Here is a 9,193-nt window from a genome sequence, read left to right as displayed (position 1 = left end):
TTTTCAAGGAGCATGAGGAGAAATCATATACATATCAATGCAAAGCTTTTTGAAATTTTCTTCCTCTAACCATGTAGCTTCATCTTCTGATTGTCCTTTTAATTGAATTAGGTGATCTATGTAAGTCTTATGTCTAGTAGACTTCTTGACCTTGGATTCCAAGATCCTTTCAGCTTGTTGTTGCACCTTGTGAGGTAGGGCTATATTATTGACATCTTCTAGCACCTCCTTGCTATTTTGACCTAACTTTGTCAATGAACCCTTGTATTTGACCAGATCAACCACATTGAACATTGGTGAAATGTTCAGATCTGTAGGAAGCTCTACCTTTTAGGCATTATGTCCATATCTTACTAACACCTTCATGGATCCACTCTTTACATCTGCAACTTTGTTGGCACTCCTTTTTGTAATCTAGATTTGTTTAGGTGGACTAAAACATAGTCTCCTACTTCAAATTGTATATCCTTCCTTGACATGTCTACCTTGGTCTTTAATTTGTGAGTAGCCTTTATTATGGTCTTCTTTACTTGCTCTTGTATCTCCTTCATGGTCTAAGAGAAATCTTCTACATGACCACTTATATTCTCCATAGCTCCTAGATCTTTGAGTTCACACACTCCTCTTGGGTGCATACCATACACAATATAAACAAAACTTCTTCCTATTGTCCTATTCACACTATCATTGAAGGCATATTAAACTTGATGGATGATCAAATCCCATGTTTGTCGATTCTCCTTGGTTAGGCATTTGAGAAGGTTACCTAGCATTCTATTGACCACCTTAGTTTGACCATTAGTTTAAGGATGGTAAGCTGAACCAAATGACAAATTAGTTCATAGTCTACTCCATAGAGTCTTCCAAAAGTGACTCATGAAATTCATGTCTCTATTAGAGACTATGCTTAGGGGAAATCCATGGATTCTTACAATCTTTTTGAAAATAAAATGAGAAATGTAGCTAGCATCATGAGTGGTTTTACAAGGGATGAAATGACTTATATTGCTAAACATAACTACCACCACATAGATACTATCCAACCCTATTTCAGTCTTAGGAAGACATACCACAAAGTCCATGCTAGTGCACTCTAGTGGCCTATTAGGAATAGGTAGGGGATGGTACAAACCTACATTACTGGTTCCCTCTTTTTCTTGCATGCACACCAATCATTGCTCTGCATACCTTCTAACATCTCTTGGCAATCCTTTGAACCAACTCTAATGTTTTATTAACACCAAAATGGCCACTAAGACTGCCATTGTGCTTCTCTTGCATAAGGTTGTATCTTATTGAACCTTGAGGAACACACAACTGATACCCCTTAAAAAATAACCCACTTTGTAAGTTATATTTAGAGAACTGACTATGAAAGTGATTTTGAAAATACACACATACCTTATATGCTTTAGAGAAGTCTTCACCATCCTTGTAGAGGTCCTTGAAACTTTCTATACTGATGCTTTACAATTGAACCTCTTGTACTATCAATATTCTTCTACTTATTACATCTTCCAACTTGTTTAGTTGTCCCTTCTTGTGCTTAATAGTAAATGTGAAAGCTTGTAAGTGTAGAAGTTGGTGTGTAAAATAGATGCAAAACCTAAATTTATAGATTCCATAATGATCACCTGCAAACAAATAACCTATTACATGGAAGAATGAAGCAGAGAAGAGAAGAGTAGCTCTCAAGATCAAAATTGTATTCAAGAGAGGAAATAATGAATTGAAAGAGTTACAAAATACAAGGGGATCAATCCTTATAAAATGAGATCAACCATTGTCAAAAAGGAAACCCTAAAGAAACCCTAAAGAGATAATGTGATGTTTAATAAAAGAAAACAAATATTAAATGTCACGTTCATGAAGAGACAAAAGTAAATACTCCAATAGTGAAATCTTAAGAGTAAGTAAAAGATAATAAACCTTTTACTCTAACACCCCCCCTTAAGATGAGTGACAATGTAGCTATAAATAATACAAGAAAAAAGAAAGGAAACTAAAATTCAGAAGGAAAATTGGGTCTCAATAACAAGACCTGATTAGGTACCAAATCACAACCAAATCTCTATAAAGTGGAGAAATAGAGAAAACCACATGGAAAAACTATACTACAAAAAGAGATGAGAAAACATGCAAAAAAAACATGAAAGGAAGGAAGGTCTCACTAAGACCTCCCCAAGGACAACTTCCTTCACCCCAAGTATTGTGCACAACTAAAGATAGCATAGTGATTGCAAAAGATTTCATGAAGATGTCAAGAACTTGCACTTCTGTGGGAATGTACTCCAAGAGGAGAACACCATCATGAATCAACTATCGGATGAAGTGCATGTGGATCTCAATATGTTTAGTATGTTGGTGCTCCATTGGGTTGCAAGAAATATGTATGACACTTTTATTGTCACACCAAAGCATACTAGGACTATTAGGAGGAAACCCAAACTCAGTCATCAACTATTGAAGCCATAAAATCTCTTGACTAGCTAACACGATTGCTCGGTAGTCGACCTCTATAGATAATAATGCAATAGAAAATTGCTTCTTAAAAGATCACATGATAGGACTAGATCCAAGACATAAAACAAAGCCAAAAGTAGACTTCATATCATCAGCATCACCAACCCAATTTGAGTTAGTAAGGCCAACAATGTATGGGGATTCTATAGTGTAGTGAATGGCAAAATGTGTAGTGCCCTAAATGTACCTCAAAATACATTTGGAAGCTTTCCAATGGCTCTCATGAGGATCATGTGAAAACCAATTATCGATATAAAGTGGGATCCACTGAAGTAGGACAAGTGGTAGACAAGATAACACCTAACTGAAATGGTGTAGGGGTAGGCTTGCAATCAAGCATGCTGAAGCATCGTAGCATATCAAGAGCATACTTTTGTTGATAGATGGAAATACCATTGTAAGTTTGAGTAAATTGTAGGCCCAAAAAATAATGTAGAAGACCAAGATTTTTTTATCTCAAACTACTCCATCAATGTTCTTTGAATACTCTGAGTCATGGAGGATGAGCTATTGGTAATGATGAGATCATCAACATAGAGAACAAGTATCACAATTCATCCCCTTGATGCTAAATGTACACTTTATGATTAGAATGACAACATGTGAAGTTTGAGACCATATAATGAATGTCAAAGCATACAAAATAATGAAGAGTCTTGTACGAAGCCCTAATGCTACTCCATATAGAGCTCCTTATGAAGATCACCATGCGAGAACACAATTTTCACATCCATCTAAAAGACTGTCCATCCCTGTGAAGTTGCTAGTGAAAGGACAAAGCGAATAGAATTCTTCTTGGTGACATGGGCAAAATTCTTAGAGTAATCAATATCCTCAACTGGTGAGAATCCCTTCACAATAAGACATGCCTTGTACTTATCAATAGAGCTGTCTGAAACATACTTGGTATGGTACAACCACTTACACCAAACCAAATTTCTCCCTTTCAGAAGAGTAGAAAGATCCCAAGTGTGATTCTTCATCAAAGAAAAATACTCCTCATCCATAGTCAAATCCCACTCTAGATATCGGGTCACCTCTAAAAATCTCTATGGATATGTGGAAATAGCATGAATCAGAAGAATAGAACTAGATGTCTAAGCTCAACTATGACATGTATTTGTAGGATCTAATGCCAAAGGACCAATTGACTCAACTATAACACAAACCCACCTAGGAAAAGGTGGAGCAATTGGTGGTGGTGGAGGAGGTGGATGTGATGGATCATCATCTACATCATCATTAGAAGATGGAGCATTCTCAAGAGATGAAGAGGAAGTAGCAGGCACTGAGGAGGAATCCAAGGAGGGAGAATCTAGAAGAGGAAAACTCTCATCAAATTGGATATCTCATAAAAAAAAGACCTCTCATGGCTCACGATCAAACAAACTATATGCCTTCACATCCTCACAATAGCGAACAAAGATGAGTGTTCAACTCTTCTTCTCCATAGATTTTCTTTGAGCATTAGGAATAAAAGCCCATGCCTTGCTGCCAAAAACTTGAAATGTGGAAACATTGGGCTTGGCATGAGACAAAACCTTCGTAGGAGTCATCGGTCATAATGCCTTATGGAGCATCTGATTTTGAATGTAGTTGGCACAATTGATTGCTTCAACCCAAAATGAAGATTGCATATCTCGTGACTAAATCATGCAATTTTCCATCTCCCATAAGGTTCTATTCTTTCTCTCAGCAACACCATTCTATTGAGGGGTGTGTGGAATTGTAAGTTGATGTAGTAAACCATGCTTAGTGAAAAAATCTTTGAATGCTCGATTCACATACTCCCCCCCATTATTTGTGCATATCCATTTGAGATAAAAACCAAATTGCTTCTCCACAAAAGTCTTAAAGATTCAGAACCAATCAAAGACATCAAATTTGTACTTTAGAAAGGACACCTGTGTGTATCTAGAGAAGTCATCAATGAATGTGAGCACATAGTGGCCCCCTAAAAAAGGATTAGGAAAGGACATAAGATCATTATGAACCAACTCCAAGGGTGCCTTAGTATGCGTAGCTATTCTCAAAGGAAAGGGATCTCAATGATTCTTGTCAAGAACACATCCATGACAAACACCATCAGTGCAAGAGATCTATGGTAGCCTAGAAACAAGTGCCTATGTACTCATCTACTATAAATAGTGGTAGTTGACATGTCCAAAATGCTCATGCCAAAGCTTTCTTATAGAGGCAACATGTGCATCAAGAGAAGAACCCACACTTTCTAAAATCTCAAAGCCATCAAATTAGTATAAGTGAGACTAGGGATCCATACTGCTAGTAGCAATAAATGAATTAGGATCAAGGAGATCTTGAATAACCACATCTGTGGTGAAAACTCAATTGTCTTACTAGAGCTAGAAAGGAAAATCTGATAAACTAAAAGAAGGTTCATAGAAATGTTAGGAACTAGAAGAACATCTTGAAGAGAACCATCATCTAGTGAAACTGAACCTGAACAAGAAGTGGGAGTTGTGTAGAGTTACCAACTATAAAATGTGAAGTGACACTATGAACAAGTGTGGTGACCAAATCTTGTGAGTGAGTCATATGGTGTGAAACACCAAAATTAATGATCCAAGATGATCTCAAAGATAAGGCTCATGCATGAAGAACATGGCCCTTCCCCTTAGATGAGGAAGGTAGCTGATGAGAGGAGATTTCATGCTATTACATGGCCTCCTCTAAAGGCTCTAATTGTTTCCAACATCTAGAAACTGGATGTCCTTCCTTGCCACAAAAAATGCAAGGATCACTTATGGACATCTTAGTCTTGGAGGAAGACTCACCAAACTTAAAGAATTACTACTCTTAGGGTTGGTTTGTGGTTTGGAAGGAGACTTTGTAGATGGCTTGGAGGGATTCTCACAACCAACTAAATCTCTCTTGGGCTTTGATGGCAACTTCTTCTTTATAGTAGATGATTGTTCTACCAATGTCATGGCCTTTGATCCTAATAGAGAATCAAATCCAAAAATATTGGCTTATTCTCTAGTCAAACAGTCACAAAATTCCTCAAATGTTAGCATGGTGAAATGAGTGCCCAATACATCCATAGTGGAGTGAAAAGTAGAAGAGAAAATCTGAAAGTTTCTTCGAAGCTTTTACAATATCAAGAAGATACATTTTTTTATCTCTCTTCATCTTGCCACAACCTTGTAACAATGATATCTGTTGTTTGAATTTCATTAGAAAGTACTTAATGGTGGGGAAAGAATTAGGTACAAGTGATGTGAGCTATGCCTTAAGTTGAAGTGCCTTGAACTCACAAATTGTACCCAACAAGGTCTTCAACTTGAGTCATAATTCTCAAGGAGTAATACACTCATCAAGATGAAACTGTAAGCTGTCTGTAATACTAATAGAGATAAGACCCATGGCCTCATCCATCTTATTTCTATGCTGATATGTCTAAAATGAACTCTGAAATAGAGGTTGATCCTCATCCAACCAAGACCACAAACCCTTAGAATGAAGTAACCATGCCATAAAAATTGCTCATGTGTGATAGTTATGTGGGTTTAGAAGAGCTAGACAAGAAGAGGTCTCAGCCATTATTTTCGAGAAGGTATTTATATTTTGAAAGATATATGTTGTATTGAAGTAAATGATAGAAACAACATATTGAGAACACCTCCCTACAATACAAGAAACCAAACCCCAATAGCTAAAAGCAATGCATATACAATGAGGATAGCAAAAAAGATTTAGATGAGTGACTTATCTACCTTTGAAAGATTATGTTGAAGAAGATAGTAGATCCAGATAGAGTAGTACATGAGCTTTCCAACACCTTTTTATTGGCAAAAAATAGAGCTTGGATGCAAAATATATGGCTCCAAAGTGAAAAAAAAAGTTTGGGCTTTAACAATGAAAATAATTGCCTAAACAACATCAAAATTTGATGAAACCTACACCATCATGACTGGCTCAGAACCATCTTTTCAGCAATATTTCATTTTTTGAAAATGGAGTTCAGATGCTCAAGTATGAGCAAAAAACCAAACACTGCTCCTTATGGCCTAGAAGGGCATCTAAAGTGCTGATGTAATGCTGATGTCATCACTTCATGACATCAAATTTGATGACTGTTTGGCCATCACAAGACAAAAAAAGATTAGTTGACATGGTACTAATTGGGCACTGGCATGGTCCTGACATGTCTGCCACATGTCATGTCACTCACATAGTAGGTGATGTGGTAGACAAACAGAGGCCACATGGTAGTCATAGGCCATGTGGCAGAGGCCCAAAACATGGGTGGCATGCACATGTTAGAGGAGGTGGAGGTGGTGGTAGGAAGCAATGCTACTTAGGTGGTGGAGGTTACTAGCCATAGGAGGTGATGTTGTCTATGGGTGGGCTTAGGCAACAAAATAGATGCAAAAGTCAACTTCACAAAAGCCACAATGATCACCTAGAAGCAAATAACCTTTTACATGGAAGAATGAAACAAAGAAGAGAAGAGTGGCTCTCATTATCAAAACTATATTCAAGAGAGGAAATAATGAATCAAAAGTGTTACAAATACAAGGGGATTAATCCTTATAAAAGGAGATCAATCATTCTAAAAAAGGAAACCCTAAAGAAACTCTAGAGAGATAATGTGACACTAAATAAAAGAAAACAAATATTAAATGTCACATTCATGAAGAGATTAAATTCAATACTCCAATAGTGAAATCTTAAGAGTAATTAAAAGATAATAAACCTTTTACTCTAATAGTAGGTATTCCATCCACCTTAAGTGCCTATTGCTCAACTTCTCCTTAGTGTTAATGTTGCTAAGTGCCTAGTTATCAGTGAACATCACAAATTCCTTAGGTAGGAGGTAATATCTCCATTTCCTTAATGACTACACTAAACCATATAACTCCAAGTCATAAGAATAGTACTTATTTTTGGTCTCATTAAGCTTCTCACTAAAGGAAGCTACGGGCCTATCTTCTTGACTTAATACTCCACCTAATACAATTCCACTTGCATCACACTCCAATGTGAACAATTTTTCAAAACTATGAAATAATAGGCTAGACTAGGTAGCTACTTCTTGTTTCAACCTTTCAAAGGATTTTCCTGCCTCAAGAGTCCATATGAACTTTTTCTTCAATCCACCTTTAATGGTGTCCAACACTGGTGCACAAATACTACTAAAGTTCTTGATAATTTTTCTAAAAAATTGAGTTAACCCATGAAAACTCCTTACCTTTGTCCCTATGGTTGGTGTTGGAAAATTCAAGATAGTCTCCACCTCACTTGGGCCCATCTTCACTAAACCTTGTGATACAAAAAAACCTAAGTACACAAGTTCTTTCTTGAGGAATTTACACTTTTTCAAGTTGATAGACAACTTTTCTTCCTGCAATCTTTTGAGCACTATCTCTAAGTGTTTCATATGTTCCTCTTTGGTTTTGTTAAAGATGATTATGTCATCTAGGTAAATAGCCACAAACCTACCAATTTAGTCCTTAAGCACTTCATTCATTAGCCTTATGAATGTGCTAGGGGCATTTGTAAGCCCAAATGACATAACTCTCCACTTATACAACCCTTACAGTGGTCTTGAATGTTGTTTTCCATTCATCTCCCTCCTAGATCTTAATCTAATGGTAGCAAATTTTTAAATCCAACTTAGTGAAGTACCTAGATCCTCCTTTACAATCCATCAAATCTTCAATCCTAGGTATGGGAAATCTATATCTGATTGTGATCCTATTAATAGCCCTAGAATTAGTACAAATTCTTCACTTACCACCCTTCTTGGATGCCAATACCACTGGTACTACACAAGAACTAATGCTCTTCTTTATCAATCCCTAGTCTAGCAACTCCTATACTTGTCTATCTACTTCTTGATTCTACTATGGAGTGATCTTGTAGGATGCCTTATTAGGTAATGAGGCTCCTAGGATAAAGTCTATCTGATGACTAATAGCCCTTTTTGGAGGTAGTGTTGTAGGTGTTCCATTAGTGATTATGTCTTTGAACTTACCAAGAAAATTTTACGCCTCCTCTGGTATGGGTGTTGACATTGTATTCTCTTCTTCCTTAGGCTATACCATGATAGCATATCCTTCATTACCTTGTTGTAGGATGTTGACAAACCCCTTTCCACTACTCAACAAAATAGTAGGGGTCTTTGATTGTGGTTCTTTATCCTCCATCAATGACTACATTTTGAATGTCCTACCATCCTTTTTAAAAGAAATGAAATTCTCCTTCCCATCATAGATGACACCTCTATCATGCTGCCATGGTCTATCTAATAGGATATGACATGCATCCATAAGTAAGATATCAAAAATCAACTTATCCTTGTATCCATCAATAGAGAACTCCACCCATGATTGTTCATTCACTAGGACACTTTGACCCTTATTTAACCATGTCACCTTATATGGATTGGTATGGGGTATCTTCTCAAGTTTGAGCTTCTTCACTACCTCTTCAGAGATGATTTTATCTATGGACCTTGAATCCACAATAACTTTGCACACTTTGACAAGTATTTTACACCTTATTCTAAATAAGGGTCTCTTTTTGTTTCATTCCTTCTTCATAGGTTGTTTGACCAAAATCCTCTTGAACATTAGGTTCTCCCCCATTTACGATTCAATATGGTTAATCTCAAGTGACTTGACACATGGTGTGTCTTGTTGAGAAT

Source organism: Cupressus sempervirens, chromosome 6 (genome assembly GCF_028749045.1).
Source record: "Cupressus sempervirens isolate cs-2001-9-10 chromosome 6, ASM2874904v1, whole genome shotgun sequence".
NCBI lineage: Eukaryota > Viridiplantae > Streptophyta > Pinopsida > Cupressales > Cupressaceae > Cupressus > Cupressus sempervirens.
This window is presented reverse-complemented; position numbering follows the sequence as displayed.